This window comes from Bos grunniens, chromosome X (assembly GCF_055505025.1).
Source record: "Bos grunniens cultivar Pamir isolate PY7600 chromosome X, Bosgru_T2T1.0, whole genome shotgun sequence".
NCBI lineage: Eukaryota > Metazoa > Chordata > Mammalia > Artiodactyla > Bovidae > Bos > Bos grunniens.
In genome coordinates this window covers 83622066-83641908 of record NC_141194.1, presented here as the reverse complement: position 1 = coordinate 83641908, position 19843 = coordinate 83622066, and the positions used below count along the sequence as shown (strand labels likewise).

The 19843-nt window shown below is 39.7% G+C and overlaps 1 protein-coding gene across 9 annotated transcripts in view; it reads right to left on the bottom strand.

Moving 5' to 3' along the window:
* The window catches only part of DCX (doublecortin), a 398585-nt gene that overhangs the window by 187007 nt on the left and 191735 nt on the right, over positions 1-19843 (bottom strand). The window lies entirely within an intron of this gene.

Here is a 19843-nt window from a genome sequence, read left to right as displayed (position 1 = left end):
CTTTGTATTCACTTTGTTCCCAGCTAACCAGACGACTTGCTGCTTTCCAAACTTCCCCTGGATTCTACTACCTTTGTCTATACTGGATGGTGAGTCTTTTCCTTGTAAAGGCCCAATTCAACTGCTACTTCTTCAACAAAGCTTTCCCTTTTACTGTCCGCTTCAGATGTAAATATACTCAAATACTAGCCAGAAGTTTTCTCCCTTTTCTGAGTTACCACAACACTAATTATAGCCTGTATTATAGTTATTTGAGTGGAGGGTTATCATCCCAACTACTTCTTTAAATCTTTGAGGACAGGTACCCAAATTTTCTTTACTCAGTCCTAGTAAGTGGAGGTATCCATAGTAAGGATTCACTTAATGTTTAAGGAAAAATTATTAGTGGAAATGAAAATTGCAAGGTAAAACAAAGTTGAATGTTATAACGAGGAGTTTCTATTTAATTAGGAAGCCTCCAGAGGATTTTGATCAGAGAAAGGCCATCACAAAAGTTGTGTATTTTGAGGAACTAATGAAGATTCCAAGTACAGGTTATAGGAGAACTGTGCTGAATGAAAGTCTTAGCTCTGTGACTCTGGGCAAGTCACTTCCTTAATAACAGCTTTATTAAGGTATAATTTACAAACCACAAAAATCACCCTGTTAATGTGTAAAATTCAACATTTTAAAATATATTCAGTGTCATGCAACCATCCCTACTATCTAATTGCAGTGTATTTTCATTATCCTGAAAATAAACTCCATATTAATTAACACTGACTCCCCCTTTTCCCATAAACCTGCCAGCCCCTGGCAACCACAAATCTACTTTCCATCTCTGTGAATTTGCCTGTTTTGGACATATCATATAAAAGATCATATAATACTCATTCCTTTGTGACTGGCTTCTTTCACTTAGCACAGTGTTTTCAAGGTTTGTCCATGTTGTGGCATCAATCCATATTTCATTTGTTTTATTCATTCCACTGAATGAAGTGGAAATACTTATATTGTTTGTCCATTCATCGGTGGATGGACTTATGGATTTTTTCCATTTTTTGACTAGTATGAATAATGCTGCTATGACCATGAATGTACAATTATTTTTGTGATCATATGTTTTCAAGTCTCTTGAAAAGAAAGGAGTGTAATTGCTGGGTCATATGTTAACTTTCGGGAGAAGGCAATGGCACCCCACTCCAGTACTCTTGCCTGGAAAATCCCATGGACAGAGGAGCCTGGTAGGCTGCAGTCCATGGGGTCGCTAAGAGTTGGACACGACTGAGCGACTTCACTTTCACTTTTCACTTTCGTGCATTGGAGGAGGAAATGGCAACCCACTCCAGTGTTCTTGCCTGGAGAATCCCAGGGACGGCGGGGCCTGGTGGGCTGCCGTCTATGGGGTCGCACAGAGTCGGACACGACTGAAGTGATAGCAGTAGTAGTAGTAGTAGTGTTAGTTACTCAGCCATGTTGCCTCTTTGTGACCCACCAGGCTCCTCTGTTCATGGAATTCTACAGGCAATAATACTGGAGTGCATAGCCATTCCCTTCTCCAGGATAACTACTCTAGTGAGTGTGAAATGGTATCTTGTGGCCTTCATTTGCATTTCCCTAATGACTAATATTGTTGAGCACCTTTTCATGGGCTATTTGTACAACTTCTTTGGTCAAATGTCTGTTCAGATTCTTTGCCCATTTAAAAATTAAATTATTTATTTTTTTATTATTGAATTGTAATTGTTCTGTATATATTCTGGATAAAAATTCCATATCAGATATATGATTTGCAAATATTTTCTCCCATCCTGTGGGTTGTCTTTCTTCATGATGCCCTTTGAAGAACAAATTTTTTTTTTAAATTTTAGTGAAGTCCAATTTAGCTGTTTTTGATTTTTTTGTGCTTTTGGTACCGTATCTCAAAAGTTTCTAATCCAAGTTTACAAAGATTACCATCTCTGTTGTCTTCTAAGAGTTTTATAGTTTTAGCCCTTACATTTAGGTCTGTGAACCATTTTGATTTAATTTTTATATGATGACAGTTAAAGGTCCAAATTCATTCTTTTTCATGTCAATACCCAGTTGCAGGGGATGCAGTTTCAATCCCTGATCCAGAAGATCCCCTGGAAAAGGAAATGGCAACCCACTCCAGTATTCTTGCCTGGAGAATCCCATGGACTGAGTAGCCTGGCGGGCTGCAGTCCACAGGGTTGCAAAGAGTTGGATAGGACTGAAGTAACTGACCACACGGACATCCAGTTGTCCTAGAACCTTCATTGAAAAGACTATTCTTTCCCCACTGAATTATTTTGGCACCCTTGACAAAAACCAATTAGCCATAAACATAAGGTTTTATTTCTAGATTCTCAATTCTGTTCCATTGATCTATGTGTCTATATCTATATTCTTTGCTAGACCACACTGTCTTGATTACTATTACTTTATAGTAGTTAATTTTGAAATAAAGAAGTATGAATCCTCTGACTTTATTCTTTTTCAAGACTATTTTGGTTTCCTTGAATTCCATTATGGATTCTATGATCTGCTTTTTAACTTCTACAAAAAAAGCAGCTAGGATTTTGATAGGGCTTATATTAAATCTGTAGATCAATTTGGGGAGCATTGCCATCTTAACCATATTAAGTCTTATAATCTTTGAATGTGGGATGCTGAAGCAAGTGATTTAACCTCCTTGAGCATCATCAGCCTTATGTCTCAATTGGGAAAAATAACAGCCACTCTATCTATCTCACCGGGTTATAGTGAAGATTGCCTAAGAAAAATCTTCTTAAAGAGATTATTTTTGATAGCATTACAGGAATCAGTATAGCTTCTTGAGGTCATAACTCAGGAATACTAAAAATACCAGTTCGTGTTCATCTTAAAACCAGCTGTATTTTTTTACAGCCACCTTTTCTTTTTCTAAAGTGCCTATTGTGTGGTTGGTGTCATAGTCGTCTCCATGGAGTAGTATTACAAAAATGCAGGCTCTAGAGCCAGACTGCCTGTTTTCAATTCCCAGCTCTACAACCCCATTTGATCTTAGAAAAGTTACGTGCCTCAGTCATTCACTCTTCTCATTTGTAAAATGAGGACAATAAAGTACCTAGTTCATAGGGTTCTTATAAAGATTGAGTGATTAATTCATGCAAAGTGCTTGGAAACATGCCTGACACAGAGCATTCAATAAACGTAAGCCATCATTACAGCATCTCATAGAAGTACATTAGGGCCCCACAGACAGTGGCATTTATAATCAAATGCATATGACATTGCCTTCAGACCCTTGGTTTGCATGATTTGAGTAAGTCAAGCATTTATTTGGAGCTGGAGTGAGTATCCTCTATAAACCCGAGTGAAATGGAAATTCTCACATAATAATCTGAAGTCTACAATTTCCCTGTGTGGATATATGAATAAATATTTGCTTTTAAAATGCATTTTACATTGGGAAAATTAAAACCCTTCTTAGTTAAAAAGAAAACATGTAGATTGTTTGGGATGATGTTTTGTGGGAAACCAGTGCAATGACATTGCATCATTTTTTTTTTTTTTCTCCTTAGGAGTCTATTTTTCTCTGCTCCTAGGTTTAGTTTATTAGAAACAGCTAGGGGACAGAGTCAGAGCTATATATGCACATCTGTGCTGTGCCTGTCTCCAATCTCTCCAGATATAGTCTGATCCCTGATGGCATCTGGTTCTAGGGAGTTTGCTTTGGGTTGATTGCTAGTACAGCACTCTTCCTGCTGCCAGTCTTCTAGGAGCTAGAGCACGGAGAAATCATTACTGAAACTGCTGCAGGTAGGGGCAGATTGGGAATCAGGGCATCCAATCTCATAATGACAACCTGAAAAAGAAACAGAGCAATTTCTTTTGGAACCAAAGCATCAAGGAGACTTGTAGGGACTCTCGACAGGCCATCCTAGTTCATTCCCTAGCCTCTAGGAAGACCTTTATGAAACCATTTAGGAAACACTGATGTATAGTCCCCACCCCTGCACACGCTGCTATTTAGTCCATTTCTTAACAAAGGGGAGGTGGACTTTAGGACACTCAAGCATTTAAATGGAGTTTAAGGGATAAAGTCCTAAATGGGAAATCTTCCCTCCTCAAATCCCTCATTCCCCAGCAAGGAAAACCTAAGAAACAAAACAGCAGGGGAGAAAAAGCCAAACAGCAACAGATCCCTTGTGCCAGCGAAGTGTTGCTAAGCAGAGTAACCTGGGCATTGGATGTGGGCACAGCCATGAGAAAGCAGAAGTGTGAGTCAGCCAAAAGCAATGAAAAGTAGCAGGAGTCTTGTAGTCCCAACTTAGAGGAAGGCTCTGCTGCTCTTACGACTTTGAGACATTCTGATAAAAAAAAAAAAAATTTCCTCTGTTTCCCGCTGACAATAATTAAAAACTATTTATGGAGCCAAAGGCTGGTAAGTACTGGTGAAGAGTTCAGCCTGAACCTGAAAAGAAGTGTATTCATTTATTTTAAAATCTAGGATTGTGCACTCAACCCCCTTGTTCTCCTCTCCCCAGTTCTCTCCTCTAGTTGGCCACTGTTTGATTTCTCTCCACCAAAGAGCTCTTCCATCACCCATATTTACAAATTAGGCTGCCATTCTCCCTGCCTATTCCTGGTCTCTATAGTGAAGATCCGACACGGGTGGGAAGCCACCCGAGTCAACTAATTCAGGCGAAGGCAGGGATGATTGAGAGCTCCTGAAGGATCTAAGGATTGCATTTTAAAAGAAGAACAGGTTCACAGAAATTAACTTCTGATCCAGGAGAAATCTAAAACTAAATGACATGATGAATTTTTGCGGAGGGAAGATTTTGGGAAAGAAGGGGCTTCTCGGTGCCCTTTGGATCACATACTCCTTTGCTCTTAGTGCTTTGGCTGTATTCTAAGTGTAAAGTCTTCATCACAGAGAATATCGTCACAACTTCAAAATGTCCACCTACTCAGAAGCATAACGCCTTGAAGCATTAGATTCTAAAAGAAAGTAAGAATCAGATTTTGGAGGTTGTCTATTGCATCTCTGTAAAATTGCCCAGTTGGTATCTCCCTTGGGGAAGGAAGCCTTCTCTCAGACTAATGATTGCCTTGTCGTGGTGATTCTTTGCTGAGAGGACAGTAGATAAAAGATGAATAAAATAAGCACCAAGATGGAGTTTGAAATTAGGGATGCTCTAAGCTAATTAATCAGAGAAGGCAATGGCAACCCACTCTAGTACTCTCGCCTGGAAAATCCCATGGATGGAGAAGCCTGGTAGGCTGCAGTCCATGGGGTCGCTAAGAGTCGGACATGACTGAGCGACTTCACTTTCACTTTTCATTTTCATGCATTGGAGAAGGAATGGCAACCCACTCCAGTGTTCTTGCATGGAGAATCCCAGGGACAGGGGAGCCTGGTGGGCTGCCGTCTATGGGGTCACACAGAGTTGGACACGACTGAAGCGACTTAGCAGCAGCAAGCTAATTAATGGAGAAAAAGAGTCCCTTGATATAGGTCAGCCTCAGTCAACTGAGTGTATGTGTGCACACACGCCCGTGCTCTGTCATATCCAACTCTTTGTGACCCCATGGATTGTAGCCTGCCAAGCTCCTCTATCGTGGGATTTCCCAGGCAAGAATACTGGAGTGGGTTGCCATTTCCTTCTCCAGGGGATCTTCCCCACCCAGAGATGGAACCTGTGTCTTTCTTGCTCTTTAAGTTTGACAGTGGGTGAAATTCAGTCTTGGGTCAACACACACAATTGTGAGATGGACATGCATTGATCCACAAGCAAACCCACTGCAGACAAGTGACAGGTTCTGCAGTGAAATTCCACCTGGCTGGCCTGTAACTGATTTGCAGGTGCATGGCTCTGCTGGAGCTTTCAGAAACACACTCCTTATTCTAAGCTTTTTCCTTTAGGGTTTCCCTCCCATCAGCAGCAGCACCACTCTCCTCCATCTTCCCCCAACAAAGACACACTATACAGGTTGCAGCTGTGGTAACTATCCCTACTGGTAAGTATCATCATCACTCTGAATGACGGAACAGCCAAACATGACCCAAGAGAAAGGGAAAGTTAATGAGCTGAAAGATTGCAAAACTTCTAAAGCAGGCCGCCTGAAAACATTGAAAAGGTCTTTAATGCTGATGGATTTAGCTGTTTAATATCTTCAATAGAAGCAGTGATGTCTATGTTTATTAATAATTGCTGTTTTTATCTCTTCATTGACATCTACCTTGCTCTTTAATTGCCCCAAATACCTGCCTAAGTGGTTTTCAATCATGTTGTGAATCAGAATTACTAAAGGAATGTATTTTTTTAATCTAGAAGGCCCAGCTTCACCCCCAGAGCTACTGAATAAGAGTCTCTAGAAATGAGGCACACGTATTCACATAAAAAAAAAAAATTTCCATATGATTTTTGAGGTATAGCCAAGGTTGCAGACCACTGCCTTAGTCTCCTTTGGACTAATTTTGTCTTTACAACAACTTTGTTGATGTATGTATTATTATCCCCATTTTATAGATTAGGAAACTGAAGCTTATAAAAGTTTGATGACAGGGCAGGCTCACATAGCTAGAGATGTGTGGAGCTAAGATTCAAAGCCAAGCCCATTACTCCAAATGGCATGCTCTTTCACTTCATGACATTGAAGTGAAATTACACATAATGAGCAGCTATGTATAAATTTTTTCAGTACCCTGATAGAGAGCTCATGTAAACTAGATATATTTACCTTATTTAGAGTAGCTAGTTCTTCCACAGAGCTCTTTCTCTAAGCAAACTTTTGTTCAGAATTCCAATAAGTAAAACAAATATCAGGGAATTCCCTGGTGGTCCAGTAGACCAATAAAAAAGAACTACTTCCTCCATCTTTTTGGACTTTGAAGCAGCCAATTTGAAAAACACAGTTGTAGTGAACTCCCTGATTCTACTGATGAGAAAATTAAGGTCCAGAAAAGGAGATCAACTTGCCCAAGGTCACACAGCATATAGAAAATCAAGATCTAAAATTCAAGTTTACTAAAGATTAATTCTTAATTAATTTTACTAAAGATTAATCTTTAATTTTTAAAGATTAATGCTCTTTCTAATACACTTGATATGATAAAGATGGACTGCTGCCGCTGCTGCTAAATCGCATCAGTTGTGTCCGACGCTGTGTGACCCCATAGACGGCAGCCCACCAGGCTCCCCTGTCCCTGGGATTCTCCAGGCAAGAATACTGGAGTGGGTTGCCATTTCCTTCTCCAATGCATGACGGTGAAAAGTGAAAGTGAAGTAGCTCATTCCTGTCCGACTCTGAGCGACCCCATGGACTGCAGCCTACTGGGCTCCTCCGTCCACGGGATTTTCCAGGCAAGAGTACTGGAGTGGGGTGCCATCGCCTTCTCCAGATAAAGATGGAAACCAGCAACAAATCCAGAAAGTTCTGGAGAAAATCCCATTTATAGGAAAAAGTAACAATATTAACCATTAATATATCTTGAGCACTTACTATACAGCAAGAACTCTTATTTTTTACTTATGGGTATACTCCCGGGCACCCCACTCCAGTACTCTTGCCTGGAAAATCCCATGGACGGAGGAGCCTGGTAGGCTGCAGTCCATGGGGTCACTAGAGTTGGACACGACTGAGCGACTTCACTTTCACTTTTCACTTTCATGCATTGGAGAAGGAAATGGCAACCCACTCCAGTGTTCTTGCCTGGAGAATCCCAGGGACAGAGGAGCCTGGTGGGCTGCCATCTATGGGGTTGCACAGAGTCGGACACGACTGAAGCGACTTAGCAGCGGCAGCAGCATACTCTGTTTCCAAGTACTTTCACCTGAATTAAACTTGCTTCATTCACAGGTCGATGAGCTTCTTTTGAACACATTCACCATCTTTTCCTCTCTACTCCTACTACTAGTACCTTAATTCTGGCCCTCATTATCTCTCTTTTCAAACAACTAAAAGTTTTACTAAGATGAAATTCACCCATTTAAATAGTACACAATACAATGGTTTTTCGTATATTCATAGAGTTCTACAGCCAGCCTCACAATTCAATTTTAGAATGTTTTCATCACTCCTAAAAGAAATCCCATATCGGGGAAAGTCATCCCTGATTTGCCCCTTGCTGAAGACCTGGCTACCACTAATCTACTATCTGTCTTTATGAATTTGCCTATTCTGGACATTTCATATAAATGGAATCGTATAATATGTTGTCTTTTATGACTGACTTCTTTCACTTAGCATAATTTTTTTCAAGGCTAATCCATGTTGTAGCATAAATTAATGCTTCATTCTTCTCTGTTACTGCTGAATAGTATTCCAGTGTGTGGATACACCACATTTTGTTTACCCACTCATCAACTGATGGACTCTATTCTTGTTTGAACCACTGAAATAGCATTCTGACTGATGTTCTGACCTCCATTTTCCTCTCTACTCTTCTCAGTGCGATTTGAAATATTTTTAATTTTTTAATTGAAGGATAATTGCTTTACAGAATTTTGTGGTTTTCTGTCATACATCAACAAGAATCAGCCATAGGTACACCCATGTCCCCTCCCTCCCAGACTTCCCTCCCATCTCCCTCCCCATCCCACCTTCAGCCTGTCACAGAGTCCCTGTTTGAGTTCCCTGAGTCACACAGCAAATTCCCATTGGCTATCTATTTTACAAATGGTATTGTAAATTTCTATGTTACTCTTTACATACATCTCCCTTTCTCCCTCCTCTCCTCCCATTGTGTCCATAGGTCTGTTCTCTATGCCTGTTTATCCATTGATGCCCTGAAAATAAATTCATCAGTGCCATCTCTTCAGATTCCATATATATGTGTGGGACCTAATTAAACTTAAAAGCTTTTGCACAGCAAAGGAAACTATAAACAAGGTGAAAAGACAACCCTCAGAATGGGAGAAAATAATAGCAAAGGAAACAACTGATAAAGAATTAATTTCAAAAATATACAAGCAGCTCATACAACTCAATACTAGAAAAGCAAACAACCCAATCAAAAAGTAGGAAAGGGACACAAAGAGACACTTCTCCAAAGAAGACATACAGATGGCTAACAAGCACATGAAAAGATGCTCAACATCACTCATTATTAGACAAATGCAAATCAAAATTACAATGACATACCACCTCACACCAGTCAGAATGGCCATCATCAAGAAGTCTACAAAGGATAAATGCTGAAGAGGGTGCAGAGAAAAGGGAACACTCTTCCACTGCTGGTGGGAATGTAAACTGATACAGCCACTATGAAATATTTTTTAAAAGTGCCCGTTTGCCATCATGACCTCAAGGGTTCCCCATTCTAAGTAGGAAGTCACAAATTTAATGTCTACTAGTGGCAAGACAGATCATGCAAAAGTGTGAAACTGTGAAATGCAAGACAATTTTGAGTGGTCATTCAGTAGTTGGTAGAAGAGTGCAAGCCCTGCTTAAAGATATAAAAAAAAAATGTATACTCATTTAACAAATAATCAGACTGCTTTTCTTCATGCATGGTCTACAGGACAAAAGCCAAATCACTTAGTGAAGGAAAGTTACAGGGCTCAAAATAGCCTGGAGTTAAAACTCCCCACCATTCTATACAAAACAAAGAACTTTCTCACTTGAAGGAAAAAAATGGACATTAAAGTTGATTGTCCAGCTCCTAGCCTGTCCAGCCTCTGGCTGATCTCCAGAATTCCTTGCCCCAGCCGTTTAAGAGATAACTACTCCGAACAACTTTGGAGAAGAACAGGACCCCTTAAGACAGTAGATTTCCACATATACGCCTATATATACTTACTCTCTTCTTGGGTTAGTGCAGCAGCTCACTAATCTGACTGCTGCCCCTTCTGGGCTCATTAAAGGTGATCTGTTCCTGTAAAGTGCCGGTCTCATTCTTTTTCCTAATCTCACCTTCTCTAACTCCCTTACCCTACACTTAGCAAGGCTCTATATCATTCCTTGACCTTATCTCCTGGTTCCTTTTCCACTTCTCTTCTTCCTCTGACCTCCCTTTCCCTCCTATTCCACACGCTCCCGCCACAGAGCATTGGAAGGGCCCAAATGAACTCTCTGTACTCTGCGGCCTTGTGCATTTTTGTTCTATCTAGAATGCTCTCCTACCTCTCTTTCTAGAGAGTTAGTTAATTCTCCATCCTTCAAGATCCTGCTTGATTGTCACCTACTCGATCACCCTTTGAAGTACACCTCTATTCCCATACCTACCAAATTGCAATGGAACATTCTGTGCACAGGTCAATCTCCCCTATCATGCTGAGAGCTCCTCAAAAGTAACAATGTTGTGATTGTTGTATTTTTAGAAACCTATCAAAATGCCAGTAAAACTCTTGTCCCACAGAGCAAGTGTTTTTCAGCTAGCAATGTTCTCCAGCTAATTACTGTCTGGGCATAGCAACTCCTCTCTGTCCAATTGTCCAAAAAGATGCAGCTCCTACTACTACAGCTAACCAAGAAGAAGGAGGTACTACATTCCTTGCCTTCCCTTGGAGAAATTATTCACAGAACTCCAGGGGAAGTTCTCCAATTCTCGGTCCAAAATCATCTGAAGTTGGTATATTGAGATCTGAAATAAGACATGGTGATCCTGGCCTTGAAACTTCAGTGTTTCATACAACATGCATGCCAAGTCGCTTCAGTCGTGTCCAAGTCTGTGCAACCCTATGGACTGTAGCTGGCCAGGCTCCTCTGTCCATGGGATTCTCCAGACAAGAATACTGTAGTCGGTTGCCATGACCTCCTCCAGGGGATCTTCCCAACCCAGGGATTGAACCCAAGTCTCTTAGGTCTCCTGCATTGGCAGGCAGGTTCTTTACCACTAGGGCAACCTGAGAAGCCAATTTTCATACTACACAAGGGATGAATCTTTTAATCTAGGTGGTCTCAACTGGATGATCCCTGGGACTTTGGAGGGTTTTCTATATGAATTTACCTCATTCTTCAATTCTCCCATTTCTCCTCTTCCCTTCCCACAGTCTTCAGCTCTTTCTCTCTCCCAGCTTCTTCCACCTCACTTACCTCTTCTCTCAGTCATCTCTCCCTAAAGTAATAATCAAGCCTCAAGACCTATCAGCTTTCTCTCTGACTTGCAAATTTTGCATCTTCAGGGATCAACTGAATGTCAATATATTTTCTCCTTTTGTAAGCTCCTGCTGGCCTGCAGAGGACAGGGCAGGGTGTCTCAGAGGTGAGCATTAGTCACAAAAGAGATGAGGTACACTGATGATTTTCTACTCAAGTCTGTGGGCTTGTTCACCAAACCCCCAAAACGTCTGTGATTAAATATACCCTTCTTTGATTCTGAGAAATTCACTTCTTCCCTTGATATAACTAGGACTCTATTTCTTGTGAACAAGTACCCCTGCCTTATCCTGCTTAAAAAATTAGCCATCTCCTAGCCCAAAGCCTTTCATTCTTTTTATTAAATTAATTTTTATTGTTCCTTTACAATATTGTGTTAATTTTTACTATATAGCAAAGTGAATCAGCTGTACATATACATATATCTCCCCTTTTTTACAAATTTCTTTCCCATTTAAGTTACCCCAGAGCACTGAGTAGGGTTCCTTGACCCTTATAGTAGGTTCTCACTAGGTATCTATTTGGTATGTTGTATCAATAACATATATGTGTCAATCCCAATCTCCTAATTCATCCCACCCTACCTTTCCCCCCTTGGTGGCCATACATTTGTTCTCTTCATCTGTATCAGTCTTTCGTTCTTTTCCATCTTTCCTTCCTTCCTTTCTTCCTTCTTTCCTCCCTCTCTCCCTCCTTCTCTCTTTTTCTTTCTTTTTAGAAGCAGTGGGAAGGGGAGGATCAGATCAGATCAGATCAGTCACTCAGTCATGTCCGACTCTTTGCAATCCCATGAATCGCAGCACGCCAGGCCTCCCTGTCCATCACCAACTCCCGGAGTTCACTGAGACTCACGTCCATCGAGTCAGTGATGCCATCCAGCCATCTCATCCTCTGTCATCCCCTTCTCCTCTTGCCCCCAATCCCTCCCAGCATCAGAGTCTTTTCCAATGAGTCAACTCCTCGCATGACGTGGCCAAAGTACTGGATAGGAAGATAATTAAACTTAGCTTGTTATACATTTTATTATTTCAACAAGGATAATCTCAATTACTGAAATACAATGCCACATATTTATTGAATGATTTCTATGTGTCAGCAGTAAGTATCTTGATAGTGATTTGTTTCAATGGGCTAGTAGTATGAAATTTCTCCAGAACTGGCCAGATCAAGGAACTCAAACTTTGGTGCCAGAAGCCAGGATTTGCTACAGTGAATAAGTTTTTATACAAGGTGAATGGCATTTGACACAGCCAAAAAATTTGGTTATTTTGGTAGACAGCTAGAAAATTCTGCTCCCAGTGCTTTCTGCAACAGTCTTTAATCCAATCAACCAGTTTGAATTGATCACCTACTATGTTCCAGGCACTATATTAATCATTGTAGCTACTATAATAAAAAGATATTCATGTCTCATGGAGGAGGCAAATATATATACTACTAAATGCATTACAGTGTGTTGAGTGATGTAATCAAAGTATGAACAAGGTGATTTTGTGCAGAGGTTTGCAAACTGCTCACCACCAGTTTTGTGAATGAAGTTATACTGGCATATAGAAACACCCTTTCATTCACATTGTTTATAAATAATTTTGTGCTATACCGGCAGATGTGTTGCAATAGAGACCATGGTCTGCAAAGCCAAAAATATTTCCTACCTGGCCTTTAACAGAAAAAGTTTATCAACTCCTGCCTTAGAGAAGCTAAATCATTTTTGGGTAACCTGAAAAAGTATCAAAGAGATGTCATTTAAGCTGGAAGTTTTAGAATTTAGTCTTACAAATGGACAAGAAAGGAAAGGAGATTATAGGCAGAAAGACCATAGGCAGAAGTTGAGCAGAGACACTGAGGTACAAAAAAAGCAAGGCCCTTACTAAAACCCAATGAATTATATAACGTATGAATTATATACATAGTGTATGAATCAGTTCTGTTCAGTTCAGTTCAGTTGCTCAATCGTGTCCGACTCTTTGCGACCCCATGAATCGCAGCACGCCAGACCTCCCTGTCCATCACCAACTCTCGGAGTTCACTCAGACTCACGTCCATCGAGTCAGTGATGCCATCCAGCCATCTCATCCTCTGTCATCCCCTTCTCCTCCTGCCCCCTATCCCTCCTAGCATCAGAGTCTTTTCCAATGAGTCAACTCTTCACATGAGGTGGCCAAAGTACTGGAGTTTCAGCTTTAGCATCATTCCTTCCAAAGAACACCCAGGACTGATCTCCTTTAGAATGGACTGGTTGGATCTCCTTGCAGTCCAAGGGACTCTCAAGAGTCTTCTCCAACACCACAGTTCAAAAGCATCAATTCTTTGGCGCTCAGCCTTCTTCACAGTCCAACTCTCATATCCATACATGACCACTGGAAAAACCATAGCCTCGACTAGACGGACCTTTGTTGGCAAAGTAATGTCTCTGCTTTTGAATATGCCATCTAGGTTGGTCATAACTTTCCTTCCAAGGAGTAAGTGTCTTTTAATTTCATGGCTGCAGTCACCATCTGCAGTGATTTTGGAGCCCCAAAAAATAAAGTTTGACACTGTTTCCACTATTTCCCCATCTATTTCCCATGAAGTGATGGGACCGAATGCCATATGAATATATACATGTAAATAAAGTTATTTTTTAATGTTACCTTCTTGGGAATTGGTCCAATGTGTGCTAATGGAACACTCCTTTTAGTAGGACAATTCTACGCTGTATGTTACAAGTTGTTTAACCTCTCCAGTTCCCATCCATAAACACTAGTAGAGTCTTCCAGGCTCTATGACAACCACAATCACAAACATATTCCCAAACATCCGAATGTGGCTTGTGTACAGGGTACATGGAAGAAGCAGTAGGAAATGGCAGGCTAGGTTTACATGTTATCCAGCAGTCAGGCCGCCCCCACATCTATAGTTGATGGCCTTTCTGCAATATGCCAAGGTCAGTCTAGGGCAGGAGGCCCAGAAAAAGTAGATAGCTTTCATAATTCCATCCCTTGCCATTCCCCATCCAGCTGAACGCTGACCATCTCACCAAGACATAGTTAATTGAAGTGAACAAATCTGCAACAACCATACAGACAGCTGAAGTATGCAGCTCCACATTGAACAAACTGGGCCATTAAGCACACATTACCAGCGGGGAATCTGCCCTTTAAAATTGCTATTAGAATGCTGATAAAACATTTTAAATAACCCAATAAATAAAAGGCACCTTAAGAATAATGTGGATGTATTTCTATGTTTCAAAGCCCCACAAATTGAGTGAGATTTATTTTCATCATTGCTGTCAATCCTTGTAACTCCTTCCTTTTCCATATTTATTCAGCATGCATTTGAGGGAAGGCAGGAAGAGGCATTCTCAGGAGGGAGTGGGTTAAGAGTATTCAAATAATAGCATTTCAACATGCTAAGGGTATTGGGAGGTAGAAATAAAGATCTTTCTCTCCCCAGCTCTCAAGGTCAGCCAACCCTCAGCAGCAGTAATATTCCCTGGGCCCTGATGAGAAAGAAATATGGGGATTTCAACAAAATGACAGGCACAATGTTATACTGGTTAGGTTGTGTGTCCACGTCCGAGAGCACTTAAGGACAAAGTTCATTTCCCCAGCATACTGAAGAGGGAGGGTTAGTGAGGGTTTTAGCTGTTTCAGTTCTTAAGACCCTTTCCTGAATATGTTGCAGATTAGATTCCAATCAGCCTACCTTCTCTTTGTGCCTCCATCTCATTCACAAATTAAAACAACATTTTATGGGGTCCAGTTTACTTAAAATTGTTGTAATTATTGCTTCATTGATTGCAAACCAGGAACCACCCACTTCTCTTAAATACAGACAGCTGGGCCATCTGTTTCCTATGAATCATGTAAACAGAGAAGACTTGAGAGAAGGATTTAAACACTTTCCAACCTGGTTCTGCCTTATTTCAAAAATGCAATCAACTGTCCAGAGACTTAACAGATGCAGTGCTTAATATCTGACCTGCCAACTTGATCATCTTGTATAACATAGAAGTTCTGGTTAGAAAGTGAGGTCAAAACCTCCAACCTAGTCACATTTGTTTGTCCTGTTCATTGAATTAAAGTATTTCTTTTATTATATGATAAACATATAAACATGAAATAAAAATTCAAGCAGTTCAGAGTAGTACAAAATAAAAAGTAAAATGTCCCCTCCTCCTTGCTCCCAGACACATTCCTTCAGACCTTTGATTTTTATGTGTTTGGGACTTTTGAGGTTAATTAAATACTCTAGTTCTTGGTTTATTAACTGTAATCTGTATCTATTGAGGCTACCCATAAGGAAAGATGATGAATTTGGCTCCTTGGTCTTTTCTCTGGATGCAGCCAAGATCCGAGTCCATTAATTCTACCTCCCCTTCTCTTTCCTTTAAAATTGTTGTTATAGTCTTTAACTTCAGCTTTTTAGTAAATGAACTTTAATATTCAAATAATACACTTAAGCTTTGATTTCTTAATCCATCCACTTGGTTTTTATTTTATAATTATATTTTAGTGCAATCAAACAATATTTTCCTTTTCATGGTGTACACCTTTTGTCCTGTTGAAAAAATCTTTCTCTGCCACAAGGTCACAAAAATATTCTCCTATATTTTTTCTAAACTTCTGTCTTTTTTGCATCAGCCCCTAAACCTACTGAAATTGACTGTTGTATATAGATAGTCTGAAGTAGAGTTATGATTTCATTTTTTTCATATAGGTTATTATTTGTTGCAGCACTGTTTATTAAATAGTGCAAGCTTGCCCCACTGTTTTGTAATGCTACTTCTGTTATATACCAGGTGTTCTAAAACACTTTCAATAATAGTGTTGGTTTGAGTCTGAGATCTCTAGTTTACCCCACTGGTCAATTTGCTTAAATTGAATTGCATACCTTGGAGTTACATGCCTTCATTGCCTTACCTTTAAACTGAGTATAGCAATATTTTGCCTTAACTCCCTCAGAAAGTTGCTGAGAAATCAGGTGGAATAATGCAAGTAAAGATGCTTTGATGGAAGGAAATTGCAGAATCAAAACATACTAGCATCACTTAGTTAAACCCTTTATATTTATTGAAGTGGTAACTTGAATTAAGAACAGACAAATGATCTGCCCATAAGGAAAGTGTGATTATTATGCTCCTAGATTGTGCTTTCTAATGCTTCAGCACAAAGCAGAGAGCATTGTATCTGATTCTACTAAAAAAAAATCAAGTCCAACACTTAATCTACTAGGAGTGTCTGTTGGACCCCATTCATGTTTCCCAAAAATGTGATGTAATCTCTGAAGTTTGACATATTACTTCCGTAGAAGCCTGTGCCTTACAGCCAATTTCAAGGTTGAATGGTGCAAGCGCAATTTTGCATAGGCCACCTCTGATTTAGCAGCAGAGATTGATATAGATCACAGTCACTTAACAAGTGGCCTCTATCCAGTTGGTACCTGTCACACAGCTATTATGTGCTAAAATATAAGGCACAGTTAGGTGATTTGTATCTATGCTTTATAAAACAAGAACATCTATTTATAGAAACTGGCTCATCTGCAAATTGGCAGCCACACCTGAACAAGAAAACAAAAGTTTGATTTCAACATTAAATGGCAATAAATACAATTAAAAACTTTCATTTTCATTGAATTAGAAAAAAAATGTAAGTCAAAGATTGAACTGGGCAGATAGGCTAAAAAGAGGGAATACTTTTAGGATATGATAACATAAGGTTATAATGCGTTATTTTTCATTTTTATTGTGAGACGTATTATTCACACAAAAGAGATGAAACATACCTACAGTTTAAGGATTAATAATTTAAAAAAAGCAACCACTCATGTATCTACCATGCAGGTTAAAATATAGTACATCACCAATACCTTAGAAGCCCTTAGTATATCTTCTATAGCACTTCCTCACCCCCAGTGGTGACCATAATCCTGGATCTTATGTTACTTATTTCCTTGCTATTGTTTATAATTTTGACACCTATGTATGCTTCTCTTACAAATGCATTTCTTAATTTTGCCTTGTTTTGAAATTTACATTATAATTATAATTTTCCTCTTCACTAGCCCAAGAACCAAACTGACTAAACCTTAGATACATCTTCAGTTCAGTCGCTCAGTTGTGTCTGACTCTTGTGACCCCATGAACTGCAGCGTGCCAGACTTCTCTGTCCATCACCAACTCCCAGAGCTTGCGTAAACTCATGTCCATCAAGTCGGTGATGCCATCCAACCATCTCATCCTCTGTTGTCCCCTTCTCCTCCTGCCTCCAATCTTTCCCAGGATCAGGGTCTTTTCCAGTGAGACAGTTCTTCACATCAGGTGGCCAAAGTATTGGAGTTTCAGCTTCGGCATCAGTCCTTCCAATGAATATTCAGGACTGATTTCCTTTAGGATGGACTGGGTTGGATCTCCTTGCAGTCCAAGGGTCTCTCAAAAGTCTTCTCCAACACCACACTTCAAAAGCATCAATTCTTCTGTGCTCAGCTTTCTTTATAGTCCAACTCTCACATCCATACATGACTACTAGAAAAACCATAGCTTTGACTAGATGGAACTTTGTTGGCAAACTAATGTCTCTGCTTTTTAATAAGCTGTCTAGGTTGGTCATAGCTTTTCTTCCAAGGAGCAAGCATCTTTTAACTTCATGGCTGCAGTCACCACTTGCAGTGTTTTTGTAGCCTAAAAAAATAAAGTGTCTCATTGTTTCCATTGTTTCTCCATCTATTTGCCATGAAGTGATGGGACTGGATGCCATGATCTTAGTTTTCTGAATGTTGAGCTTTAAGCCAACTTTTTTACTCTTCTCTTTCACTTTCATCAAGAAGCTCTTTAGTTCCTCTTTGCTTTCTGCCATAAGGATGGTTTCATCTGCATATCTGAGGTTATTGATATTTCTCCCAGCAATCTTGATTTCAGCTTGTGCTTCATGCTTCATCCAGCCTGGCATTTCTCATGATGTATTCTGCATATAAGTTAAATAAGCAGGGTGACAATATACATCCTTGATGTACTCCTTTCCCGATTTGGAACCAGTGTGTTGTTCCATGTCCAGTTCTAACTGTTGCTTCTTGACCTGCATACAGATTTCTCAGGAGGCAGGTAAGGTGGTCTGGTATTCCCATCTCTTTAAGAATTTTCAACAGGCTGTTGTGATCCACATAGTCAAAGGCTTTGGCATAGTCAATAAAACAAAAGTAGATGTTTTGTGTTTTTTTGGAACTCTCTTGCTTTTTCAATAATCCAACAGATGTTTGCAATTTAATCTCTGGTTCCTCTGCCTTTTGTAAATCCAGTTTGAACATCTATAAGTTCACGGTTCACATACTGTTGAAGCCTAGCTTAGAGAATTTTGAGCACTACTTTGCTAGTGTGTGAGATGAGTGCAATTATGTGGTAGTTTGAAGATACATCTTAAACTTAAATAAATTCAACTGTATGATAGGAAAAGAAAAGAAGGAAAAACAAAGAACTAGCAGAAATAGAGAAAGAAGAATGATCATTTAAATAGTATTAGTTATTCTGTTTTCCATCTAGAGTTGTCCAATAAAATACAGGGCACCAAATGAAATTTGAATTTCAGACAAAAACCTAAATCTATAATATAATTATTACATAGAAAATACTTACACTATTGGTTGTTTATCTAATATTCAAATTTAATGTGGCTTCTATTTGTTTTATTTGCTAATTCTAGCAACTTGTCCCACATCTTTCAATGAGCCTGCATCCAGAGGGAATGGGATATGGAAAATGTGACTCATTTCTTTTCAAATATCATTTGACTTCTATAGTGTGATAATTTCACAGCATTATGTGTAAATCCAGTGTTCAGCTATAGGAACAGTAATGTTCCAGTGCTGGAGGCAAGACTGGCTTGTTGAAAGATATGTTGGTCTCTAATATGGTACCTTCCCAGGGTATTTTTGAAGGTAATTTTGATTATAGAAATTTGTATCAAGAAGTGCATTCAGCTACTAATAACAGAGACTTAACTTTAGCATTTTAAAACAATAAATTACCACTCATATGAATATAGTCTAGAGATAGGACATACAAGGATGGCATAATGGCCTTAAGTGTCATCAGGGACTCAGGCTCCTGTCTATTTGCTCTACCACGCTTAGTGCTGACTTGCATCTTTAAGGTTACTTCAAGGTCCAAAATGACTACTAGAGTTCCAGCTATTCCAGGCAGGAAATATGAGAGGTAGAGGACAATATGGGACTCACCAGCAGTCTGCCTGATCTTAAATATCTTTCCTGAAAGTCCCTCCTAATAAGGTCCACTTTAGGTCTCATTAACAGTTCCTAGTTGAAATGGAAGCTGAGAAATGTAATTTCTGATAAGCATATTACTATCCAGAAAAAAATCTGTCACTAAGGAGAAAGGGGAAAGTGGATGCTGAATAGGCAATTAATAGTGTCAGTGATTTATTCCCTTATGTACTGAATTAAGAATCCAACTCCTGACTGGCTTCTCTGGTGGCTCAGTCAGTAAAGAATCTGCCTGCAATGCAGGAGGCTGCCTGCAATGCAGGAGATGTGGGTTCGATTCCTGGATGAGGAAGATTCCCTGAAGAAGAGAATAGTTACCCACTCCAGTATTCTTGCCTGGAGAATTGCATGGACAGACCAGCTTGGTGCAATCCATGGGGTTGCAAAGAGGCAGACACGACTGGGCAACTAACAAACATAAAACATAAACCACTGTGATTATTTTCATGGGAAACTGTCTAAAATCTCATCCATTACTTTTTCTGATCATATAGAATCAAATTATATTTCC